A 12,654-nucleotide genomic window follows, 5' to 3' on the forward strand; every position below is an offset into this window, starting at 1 on the left:
CACCAGCGTGGGCCAGCCCCTCTCCTGAAGGCAGCCTGCAGGGGACGAGGAGAGAAGGGAGCACGTGCGTACGGCTCGGAGGAATCATTAATCATCTTGGCAATTACTCCCGTCCTAAGTCCGCTTCCCGCCGCGCTCCCTGACACCGCCTCTCTTCATTTCCTGGGACCAGCCGCTCCTTTTCGGGCGGCCACCAACCAGGGAGGCAAATGAAGGCTACCGTCCCCCATAGCCCATCCGAGCAGATCCGATGCGGAGAAGATGACAATATTAATAGGCAACTGATTTTTCACTAGTGACAGAGGACTCCTACCAAGAACCTGGTTTTGTGCTCCCTAACGTCATTGGGTTTTGTTTTTTTTTTTAATCTTTGGATGTAAGTATTTTTCTCCTAGAGATCCTGGGGGTGGGTTTGTGTCCCTCTGCCCTTTCTATAGCATGAAAGGCAACTAATATCGTCAGCTCATACGGGAACTTCGTGGAGGTATCCTGGAGGATTCCTGAAGCTCACGAGGTTCCGAGGACTGAGCACAGCAAGCACCGGGAACTGCGTACCACCTTCGAATTGTGAATGCGGCCCTGTGGCTCCCAGGCCACCTGCTCTGCATTCAGGAACAGGGGCCGGTAAGCATGTTAGCGGGCACAGCGCCCATGGTTTTGCCATGATGTCCCGGGGCCGTGAGGCACCACCGGCTCCTCTGCCTGCACTCACATCCTTATTCTGGGACCCTGCTCAGTGCTCCCGTTTTAACCCCAGTGCCTTCCAGATGCCTCAGCTCAGCGCCAGGCCCTGGATGCTACTCTGGGCTGTTGCCTGCCCCTGGGAGATCCCTTGGCCTCCCTGGAGCGCCTCCTGCTGGTGGCTGCCCAGTCTCAAACCCCAGGTCCGCTCACACTGGTGGTCCAACTCCGTGCAGATCTCTGGGTTGTTTATAGGGCTCAGTCCCCACATCGGTGAAAGGAGAAAAAGAACAGTAACTACCTCACAAGCTCCGAGGGGGAGATGAAATGAGATGACACGTGTGAAATGTTCCGCGTCGTGTCTAACACACAGTGGGTATGGGATACATGTTCATGGTTAGCATTCATACGTGGGACCAGGGGCCAAAGATTTAAAGCAAGACTTGAGCTAGAAAGCAACAAAAGCCATGGGAGTAAGCGTGGGATAGAGCAAGGGCAACTTAAGCCATTGCCCTGAACAGAATGAGTATGTGCACAGCAGCCTAATTTATCTGCCCAGCTGATTGGCCCTGAAACAACAACAGCTATTTTGTTTTTTTGTCACCATTACTCTGTGCCACATACTGTTGTGAGCACTTTACATATATGAATCCATTTCATCCTCACAACTTTACGAAGTCGGTAGGAAATAGCAGAACTGCGACCCACTAAACTCCAGTTAAAGTCCAATCATCGAGTAGGAAGCTACTGTGAGCATAATCTTTCGAACTATCATCTTCATTTTGACACGGAACTTGAAACCGGAACCATGAAGGAAATAATCGCGTTGGGACAGAGACCAAAGAGATGAACATGAAGTTCACACAAACCTCTGGATCTTAAAGAAAATACTAGCAATGCCCTAGCTGGTTTGCCTCAGTGGATAGAACATCAGCCTGTGGACTGAAGGGTCCCAGGTTTGATTCCCGTCAAGGGCACATGTCCAGGTTGTGGGCTCCATCCCCCGTGCGGGGGGCGGGGGCATGCAGGAGGCAGCCGATCAATGATTCTCTCTCATCATGGATGTTTCTCTCTCTCTCTCTCTCCCTCTCCGGACAAAAGATAGGCCTGCAGCGGAGTCTGGAGTTCCGATCGGATCAGGTTCTGTTCCTCACACCCTGGAACGCCAGCTTGGCAGACTGGGCGTTGCATTGCATCTGCTGCCCTGCCCGAGTTGCCCAGGACTCGATGCCAAGGCAAAGAGAAAGCTTTTGAAAGAGATTTGTTGGAATTCTGTCACAAGCGCCTATAAACAAACCCTGTCTCCTTCCTGTATCCTGTCATAAATTGTAATCTATATTTTACCTACTGTTCAAGTATCGTGGTTCTTTTGTACAATATTCCCCACATCTTCACTTGGTTGCTTTTGAGTACTTTTCAGCTTATTATGATGTCTTATCTCGTTTTCGCTTGCCCGTGTTTGGGCTGGCGGCACCTTCCCCTTTCAGGAATCAGACAATGCCTTTAGCCTTTAGTCGCTTCCCTCTTACTACACAGTGGCTCAAAACCTCAATAAAGGATACTTTTTTATTTTTTAAATGCTTTTTTAAAAAATAAATTTTTATAGATTTCAGAGAGGAATGAGAGGGAGAGAGAGAGAGAAACATTAATGATGAGAGAGAATCATTGATTGGCTGCCTCCTGCACGCCCCTTACTGGGGATCAAACCCCAACCCAGGCATGTGCCCTGATAGGGAATCTAACCATGACCTCCTGGCTCATAGGTCGATGCTCAACCACTGAGCCACGCTGGCCAGGCAGATCCTTTTTTAATAAGGAGAGTGTGAATTGGTTATAGGTTGTTTTTTTAAGGTTTTAATGTAAATCAAAATAATAATAACAACAACAAAAACCTACCTGACAAGGTGGACATATTTGACAATATTGTTGGGTTGTTTTTTTTTTATCAATTTTTAAAGTGACCCCATTGTTTGAGAAGGAAAACATAATCGTGTGACATTCCACTCCTTTAGGATAACCAGGATAATAATTATACTTTGCCGGTACGAAAAACAAGCTAAATATATGGCAGTGGGGGTGGGGGGGAGAAGGGTGATTTAGTTGTTTTTGTGTACTTAAACTTTCAGATTTTACCCTCTTTCCCAAATGTTGCCAATACACTACTTTCAAAAATTCTTCGTATGCTAACATACGGGCCTCCGATGAAATGACGATTGGGGTACACCTCTCAGGCTATTAAGATCTGGGTGAAAAATGGAACATCTCAATATTTTATCTCAGCGGTGCCACACCAGGAAATGGTTGGAAACAGCCAGGTGTTTGTTGTCATAGAAACAAAACAACCAGTGGACACTTGAATAATTCACCTTTTTTTTTTTCTTTTTATGGGATATTTGGCCATCCCAAGGACTGTCTTCAATCACCTTTTCTTTTAGCGGGCCTTGAGCTGTGACTTCAGCTGTCAATTATTTTTCCGGTCTCCCTCACAAAGTTTGCAAAGCCAGGGTTCTCTTTGCATGAATAAGGGCACATTTTATAAGTCCTATAAAGCTCACTAGCTATTGGGTCTATTTCTCATTCTCTTTCTCTCTCCCTCCCTCTCTGACACACACACATTCACATATGTGCCATTTCTACCAAATCCTAACGTAGGAGAACCACCAGTCATTATTCATTGGTTTTGGGACCCCATAGTACTGTAGGTCCCTTAGAGAATTCTGCCATAGATGTCAGAAGGGTCTGCTGTTATGGGTCGGATGAGCCCAGGCCACTGAATAGCCATCTCCTGAAGCATCATAACTCCTATCAGATGGCTTCATTGGTCTTGCAGGAGGTGCCAGCTGAATTGGGGTGCGGGGGGTTGCAGGAGAAGAGTCACCCCACATTCGCTCTTTCCCAGGCAGTGCCCTCCTTCAGGGGGACCCTTCACCCTTTACCCTTGCCCATCTGGCAAACGCTCACTTCCTCCCTGAACCCCGGCCTCAGAGTTTCTGTGACGCCTCCTCAGAGTCTGGCACTGTGTCTGTGGGCGGCCTCTGTACGTCCATCTCTCTCTCCGGTCAAAGCTCTGCACTGTTTGGGGTTCACCATGGCCCCTTCCCTTTGCTGTGAGTTCTTTGTGGCTGGGGGGTTGGGGCTTGCCATCTGTGAAGTCCCCAAAATTAGCCCAGAGCTTGACCACTAGCTGGTCTTAGGAAGCACTGCCTAACAGAATGCTTCCCTTCCCCGCAAGCTGACACACCTCCTTTGTGGGTCCATTTCAGCAGCGGATGAAACACTGTGTGTGTGTGTGTGTGTGTGTGTGTGTGTGTGTGTGTGTGTGTGTGTGTCTGCATGTTATACACACTCCAGCCCTGACCTGAGCTCCACAAAGCGTGCCTCCCCGCTGAGAGGCAAGCGCTCACCTAACGTGGCTGGATGAGTAGGACAAAGAAGGGGACGGCCAGGGCCATCACTGGTGAGCGTCGCTGAGAAAAGCTCTATGGAATTTCAGGTCTCCGAGTCCTTTTCAGAATCCCCAAGGAAGAGATCGAACAGCGTCCGTTACTCACTCATTCAGCAAAGGGTGTGAGGGCCTACTGTGTGCTAAGACGACGATGGTGAGCAACATAGAAAGAAAGTGACCATCTTGGGACGTCTTGGGACGTGATAAACTGCAAAAATAAATACCGCAAGGCAACCGTGGTAACAGCGCAGGGGAGAGGGGAGCGGGGCAGAGTGAGTCTGAGCCGCCCTGAGGAAGCCCCGATTGAGGGGAGGGCTAACGCTGGGAAGGGGGTCACTGGGGGAAAGAGTGACGGCGCTTTGTTGTCACAGGAGAACAGGGGGGAAGCTCGGGGAGGTCCAGTGCCTTGTATCATTCCCTCTAGCGCAGTGATGGCGAGCCTATGACACGCGTGTCAGCACTGACACGCGTAGCCACTTCTGATGACACGCGGCCGCATGCCGAGGATGAAACATTTGCTGCTCCTGAGGATGAAACATTTGCGACTAGAGTCTTGGAGTTAGTTTTTTCCTCAAAGGGACACACTACCCGAGTTATGCTCAGTGTTTTGGCGAAGTTGGACACACCAAGCTCAAAAGGTTGCCCATCACTGCTCTCTCTAGCGTTTCCTGCATGAAGTTCATTAGAAGAGCTCTCACGTAGCATGACTTTATTGGCGAGAAGACCATCCCTTCTGTGTTTAAAAGAGACGGAAAGAACATTCTGGGTGCTTCCTAATGAGTGTCTGCCTCAGGGTTCTGGAGGAAGACTGCTTGCTCTGTTCATAATTCATCGGTGAGATGCTTGGCTTTGTATCTTGTGTCTGTTGATCCCGACCCTCGCTAGAAAAGATACAAAGAGTTCACTGCACTTTTAAAAACAACTTTAGAGAAGCCTTGACTGGTTTGGCTCAGTGGATAGAGCGTCGGCCTGCGGACTGAAAGGTCCCGGGTTTGATTCCGGTCAAGGGCATGTACCTTGGTTGCGGGCACATCCCCAGTAGGAGCTGTGCAGGAGGCAGCTGATCGATGTTTCTCTCCCATCGATGTTTCTAGCTCTCTATCCCTCTCCCTTCCTCTCTGTAAAAAATCAATAAAATATATTTATTTTTTTAAAAAAAAAACTTTAGAGAAGAAACACCCTCCCTGTGGCAGGCTCTCTTCTAAGCCAGGTCAAGCACGAAGCCTCATGATGTAGAAACCATGGTCCACCCCATGTGACAGGTGGGGAAACTGAGGCACAGCCGTGAAGCAAGATTGGGATGCATGTAGGGTCCGAGCCAAGGCTGGGACTTGGCTGTCCGGTTCCGGAACCTGTGTTCTCCACACCTGGTTGCCTTTCCCTCAACTCCTGGGCTTCTATTTACAAGGAGAAGCTGTGAGAAAGCCACGGGGAGGACCCCGAGGACAACCCTGCACCCCTGCTCTGTAGCAGAAGGACGTGTGCCGTCAGGGGCGCTGGCTCTGAAGCACCTTAGGACCAACCTGGCCACGTGGGAGACCCCGTCCTGTAGGGACTGCAGTGAATCTATTCTGCGAACGTTTCCAAGCCGTCGTGTCTGAGCCCCGGTTCTCACTACTACGGGCTGGAGACACGGTGAGCCTTTGGCGGGGGCGGCCCACGGAGGCGAGAGGCTGGTAACTGACAGTCTCCAATCTGTGACATCGATGCTTGAGTTTGCCACACGCATGCACATGCACACACACACACACACACACAAGGAGCTTTCAGAGTGAAGTTCAAATCCCGCTGGCTTAGAAGGTAGCACGAAACGAAGGCTAGACTCTGAAAGATCATGCTCTGCTTAGACCCAGGAGGTGGCTGGGCTCCAGGTCGGGACCCAATCCCAATGCCCCCATCATGCCCAGGGCGCTGTCCGCTGGGAAACAGAGCCAGGTTGGCGGCTGACTTGAACGGCCTTTTCCGTTTCTCTCTCTCGACAAAGATGAACGTTTATGGCGCTGCATTCCAATCTTATTAACCTTTTGCACTCGGATGTCGAGTGTGACTCAACACGGTTAGCATCGGTAGCAGCTCGTATGTCGAGCCACACTCGACTCATAGTTTCACCGCGGGGGGAAGGGGGATTTTTGTCTATTTTTCCAGTATCTTTTCTTGTTTTCATTAGCATGAAAGGACAAGTAAAATGTAAATGCCGTCTCAACTGATGCCAAAAAAAGAAAAAATGAAAAACCGATAACGCATGTGAAATTTATTAGGAAACTAGTACATGATCTTGTTGGAGAATTCAGAGATGGAACACTAACTTCCAGGGGTAGATTATTATCCACTAACTTAGAGCAACGTTTAGATGGAAAGCTCCCTATAATCACACCTCACCCTAACAAAACACACAAAGATGGTGTTGTTTGTTCTAACAGAAAAATCAAAGGAGGAAGAAGAGAGACGATGTATATTTGCGAAACACGTGAATGTAGAACCAGGTCTTCATGTGGGTGAATGTTTCAAAAAAATCTCACACCACGAAAAATTATGGAGATTGAAATTACTCTTTGAATGTATCAATAATTTGAAATATAAAAAAAAAATCCAAATAAATAAGTTTGTAGGAAAAGACACTCCGGTTTTTTATTCTACTGCCGCGCTTGGTAAAATCTGGGGTATTTAAAAAATTAAATCCCGAGTAGAATAAAGGAATCGAGAAAAAAGCAAGCGAGTGCAAAGGGTTCAACGCCAAGGGCTCCCCCCCCCCCGCCCCCCGCCCCGCCACCACCCCCTATCCGAAATTTCAGGAAATGAGGGAGACATGGGATCCAACACAACACACATGCGTGTGTGTGTGTTTCTTCCTCTTCTTCTTCTGCGAAGGGGTGACTTAGGCCTTCCGAAAGGGGACGAGGCAGCTTTAATAATTCGGGGGGGGGCGGGGGGAGGGGGGGGAATGAACGGAGAAGGGAAGAAAGGTGCCTCCGTTGTCTCGGCAGCTGATCAACAAAGGAGCACTCGCACGCTGTAACCTCTTGGAGCCGCAGCCTGGAACATGACACATGTCAGCCTATGATAAATGGTGCAGGGTGTGTGCAATTTCAAGCGCAATGCCCTTGAGATGCGCGGGACCCCGATCGAAAATGTTATTGTTAAATTAAACCTTAAAGGAAGGATTGGAAAGGGGGGGTGGGGTGGGGGGGCGGGACACACACACACACACACACACACACACACACACATATAAAGTAAGAAATGCACAATGGAAGGAAGGAATAGGCAAGGTGAAGAAACGAGCAGAAATAAACTTTCTCTTCTTTTACCTCCCTGGATAACACAGCAGGCCCTGAAACCTATCCAAGGCATGTGACGTCCAACCGTTCCCCCCCCGACCCCCACCCCCGGCCATCCTTCGGCATTTCAAATTACTTTTGATTGGCAGAGTCGCTACCTTATGCCCTGTGGTAGGATCCTGCGCTCTGTCCCTTTTTTCTCATCTTTGGCCCTTCTGACAGGACTGACGGTCCGCTCTTGTTTCTGCCATCCGTCTGGGCGTGCGCGCGTGATGGGTGTGAGTGTGTACGTGCCGTGTGTTTGTTTATCTAGCCCTAAAAGCTGAAAATCTCTCCCCTACCCGTCCCCTACGGACACACCTCCAAAGTGTGAGCTAATTAACGTCACGCAGCCAACGCTGGAGGGAATGAGAGAAGGCAAAAGAGGGGCAGGATGTTGGAGGGAGGGGACGTGAGTCTGAAAAATGTTTGGCTACCAAGGCCCAGAGCAGGGGTCCTCAGACTTTTTAAACGGGGGGCCAGTTCACTGTCCCTCAGACCGTTGGAGGGCCGGACTGTAGTTTTAAAAAAAAAAAAACTATGAACAAATTCCTATGCACACTGCACATATCTTATTTTGAAGTGAAAAAACAAAACGGCAAAAACACCCGCATGTGGCCCGCGGGCCGTAGTTTGAGGACGCCTGGCCCAAAGTGATCGGGGCCACGAGAGACAGGACTGAAAGGGGTAGGAAGACAACGATGGAAAATCCAAAGAAGTCAACTAAAATGAAGATGGCAAAACACTGCGTTATGATGCTTGATGTAGAATACAGAGTAAAAAAAAAAAAATTATGTACAATAATTGCCTGGGCATCTGTATCATGTGACCCCCAACTGCCAATCACAACCCAGAATTCCCATCTGGAACTAAAATATTGCGATTTGTCTAGTGGTGATGGAAGCAAAGAGATTGGCCGGTGAAGAGGGGCACGTGATTGTGTTCCGGATGAAGTCCACGCTGGAGGGATTTATTTATTTTTCCCCTCCCCGCAACACATTTAGATGAAAGAATGTTTAATAGAGGGGCGAGGGGAGTCCCAAATCACAAAGACAGGGCACCCAAGGCTTGCTTTGTGCATTTTGGCCACGGTTGCCTAGCGTCTTGGAAAAGGAGAATCCTTTTTTTTTTTTTTTTTTGGTCTTTGGGGAAAGTTCACGCAGGTTCTTTGTTATTAAGGAAAATAAACATCCGATAAAACAGGACTTTATCAAAACTATAAATAATTCAACGCGGATGGATTTAAGAAGCAGGCAGATTTTCGGAGTGTGGAGCACAGCGGGGACTGGGTGAAAACTATAAACAAAAACAAAAAAGGAATGAAATGATGAACTTGTTGAAGAATGATGAATTGAAAGGAAAATAAAGAGGGGACACTCAGAACACAAGGCAAGCTTGCAGCCATGGCCTGACGGGGTCCAGGCCGCCGACCACCGGAGCAAAAGGGGTCAGGTCCCTCGTGTCTGGTCGTTGAGGATGAAACCCAGTGAGGTGGTCTCTGGCTCAAGGTAGTGTCCAAACTGTGGTGAGAACCCGGTGGCTGCCACAGTTCCTGCGGCCCCAGAAATGGCGTTCACCTTACACGGCACCTCGACTCGACCGAAAACCCAGCTCACCCCGGACCCACGACCAACTCCTCAAGACGTCAAACAGCTGCCTCGCCCTAGCACAGCACTACAGGAGGGGCCAGAAGCCTTCAACGGCGGCCACGCTAGTCGATGTCTCAAACTTATCTCCTTGGTGGGCCTCTCTCTGTGTCGCCCTCGAAACAGGCCTTGCAGGAGGAGGACTCTTTATTAAAGGTGGATTCCAGTCTCCTACGGTACTGATTGAGCACCTACCATGCCCAGGCATCTTTGCCCCTTGAGTGTGGCTCCTTCCACAAAATACCACGGCCTGGGCGAGTCTATTTTGAAGAAGTGGCGTTAGAAGAAGTTTAAGTTTAAAAAATTTGGCTCTCCAAAGAAATGTCAATCGTTGTACTGTTGATATTTGGCTCTGTTGACTAATGAGTTTGCCGACCACTGGCTCAGTGGATAGAGTGTCAGACAGCAGACTGAAGGGTCCTCAGTTCGATTCCAGCCAAGGGCACATGCCCGGGTTGCAGCTCGATCCCTAATAGGGGGCATGCAGGAGGCAGCCGATGGATGATTCTCTTTCATCATTGATATTTCTCTCTCTCTCTTTCACTCTCCCTTCCTCTCTGAAATCAATAAAAAAGATATTTAAAAAAATTTTATAATATCGAGATAGAGAAGAGAGGCTCATCTAGAATTAATGATAAAAAAGGTGATGAACAATAAATTGAAAGAATTGGCTGGGACACTGCTTATTTCAGACTCTCTTCCCAGGATGCAGCTGGGTCTGTGAAGGAGATGCCAGGCCCCACACACAGAGAAAGATCCCAGATGCTGTGGCTCATCTTTATCAACTCTGCTCACGCCCATCACTCCTCTCTGTTGACGATGGCCCTACCTTATTAGTGCTGACTTTCAGTTAGTGTCAGTTTTCCAAAAATAATATTTTCGGGAAGCTTCTATTCAGATTCCAAGCCGACTTGCCACTGAGATGGAAATGTTCGGAGCGATTCCAGCAGCCACCCTCAAAGGAAACGCCTTGGTAAAAGTCAACAAGCAAATAACACGTACCTTCCTCCCTTGGTATTAAAAAATGAATGGTAGAGAAAAAGGGGGACATGCGTCATACTTTTGTAGGGTGTTGTTCCTTTCTTATCCTATATAATAAAGAGGTAATATGCAAATGGTCATTACGCTTCGGCCTAATGATCAACCACATAACGACCGGATCACGGATCAGCAGGAGGGTGGGGCAGCGAGCTACAAGTGGGCAGCGGAGAGCTACAGGAGGGTGACAGCAAGCTACTGGCTATAAGCAGGCGGCGGAGAGCTACAGGAGGGGGCAGGGCAGCAAGCTATGAGGGGTGGTCTGGGGGTGGGGGAGCTACAGGAGGGTGGGGCAGTGGGCGGAGAGCTACTGGCAAGCTATTAGCGCATGGATTCGTGCACAGGGCTACTAGTTGGAAATATAAAGCCGATGTTGGTTTACTTATTTGATTCTGCACGCTAGTTTTATGAAGTCTGGATACGATGGTGCAAAATGGTAGTCTCATTCAGACAAAAGAAATTCCATCTAAATGGGATCCACAAAGAAACATAAGCTTATTTTTATTAAAGAAACAACTGGAAAATTATTTTAATGTAAGCAAAGGTGTGTCACGACAAGTGTTACGCGTTATACACGCATCTTATCATCACAGTCGCCACGTCTGATGTTTAAATCCACCGGGAAGTTTCTGTTGACTCCAAAACTGTTGGGTTCCAGAGGAACCGTATAAGGTGGATGCTTGAGATGGGAAAAACATAAGAGGCAACTTAAAAAAAAAATCTACGCACTACTGGGCAGTGTTATCGGTTAAGGCTGTGTTAGTTGCAAGGAAAAGGAGCTGATTCTGTGGAACGGAAGGGAAGGAAGTTTATTGGGAGGCCATCAAGGATTCAAAGGAAGGCTGGAGAGGCAAGTGGGCCTCAGAGGTGGCCGCTGTTATGAGAATCTGGACACACGGCTGTATCACAGGCAGCCTCCGTGGCCAGGAAGCAGGAGCCACAGTCAGAGGTTTGACGTTCCAAACCCATACTTCCCCATCTGCTTGTGTGTAGAAGCGTCCATTGACTTGTGTTGACCAATGACATGTGGGAGGAGAGATGTGTGTCTCCTTTGTGTAAAAGCATGGTCAGGGTGCAGCGAAACTCCGCTAGCTCTGTCACCTTCCTCGCCTCAAGATTCACCATCGAGGGCCAGAGCCTCCAGTTACTCTAAGGATGCCTCTTGCCTAAGACAAAACGATTTCCATAGAGGAAGAGGAGGAAATAAAGGTGTTCTTTTTTTTTTAACTTAGATATTTTTTTATTGATTTCAGAGAGGGAGGGAGAGGGAGGGAGAGTTAGAAACATCAATGATGAGAGACAATCATTGATGGGCTGCCTCCTGCACACCCCACACTGGGGATCAAGCCCACAACCTGGGTATGTGCCCTGACCTGGAATCAAACTGTGACTTCCTGGTTCATAGCTCCACCCTCAACCATTGAGCCATGCCAGCTGGGCTAAAGGAATTCTTAAGAAGTGGAAAATGATATTAGGAAGACCAAAACAAACAAACAAAAAAAAACAATAAATATTCACCACACAAAGCTAGGAAAATATGCACCCCTCCATGCAGGGACACATGCCTACTTTCCTTCTAACTGGGCGTGTCTCCCCTCTCTCCCTCCCCAACAGATGCCCTGAGTTATTTCATGACGGACTACACTTCACCTTGGCTTCTGGTCCCTTCCTCCAATTCCATTTCAAAAGCAGCTATTCTCGCTTCACTATCTACTTTTCTTCCCTTTCCTATTGCAAACCTCCAAAGTATCTAGAAAAGGGGAGAAATACAGACTCAAATATCTTTTGAAGGATTCATCTAAACGGTCACTTATTACTAGAGGAGATTTTGCCATTATCATTTCTATTTTTACTCACCTAAATAAGACTCTACAACACAGATGTGTCTCTAAAACAGACCCCTCGATGAAGTTAAAAGAAAAACATCTCTTAGTGCGGAGCGATTCCTACTCATCGAGACTTATTCTAATTCATTATTCCAGAGCAGAGGAGGCCTGGCCATTTTGGAGTTTGGGTATGTCAATAGGGCAAAGCACTTAAGCTGATTTTAAGCTCCATTATAATGCACGTGCTTGTCTAGATTAGACATTTACTTGGATACCAGCTTTCCCCCAGAAGTTTCCCATAAAGTGCCTCACTTCTTACCCTAAAGGGGTAAAAATCTTTCATGCTTTTAGGATGGTCTCTCTCATGATCAGAGCCTAATAAGAGATATTTTTTAAAAAAAATGCAATTTCATAATGAAAGAAGAATCAAACTGGAAGAGATAAGAGACTCTTACTATAACTAATTTTAAAAAACGTGAAGGTGATTTTCAAATTCCTCGCCTAAGTCTCAATCCTCAGCACACACTTGGCCTCATTATTTGAAGTACTGTTCTGTGAAAGACGTAGAGAGAGATTGGGGCGGGGGGGTGGGTCAGTATCCAACATTCTCCGGAATAATCTTTACAAAGTAAGGCGAGATATTTATTGAGACCAATTAGATTAAATGTCAAAGCAAATAAAATGTCATCTATCATTTGTCT

This window comes from Eptesicus fuscus, chromosome 25 (assembly GCF_027574615.1).
Source record: "Eptesicus fuscus isolate TK198812 chromosome 25, DD_ASM_mEF_20220401, whole genome shotgun sequence".
NCBI classification, from domain to species: Eukaryota; Metazoa; Chordata; class Mammalia; order Chiroptera; family Vespertilionidae; genus Eptesicus; species Eptesicus fuscus.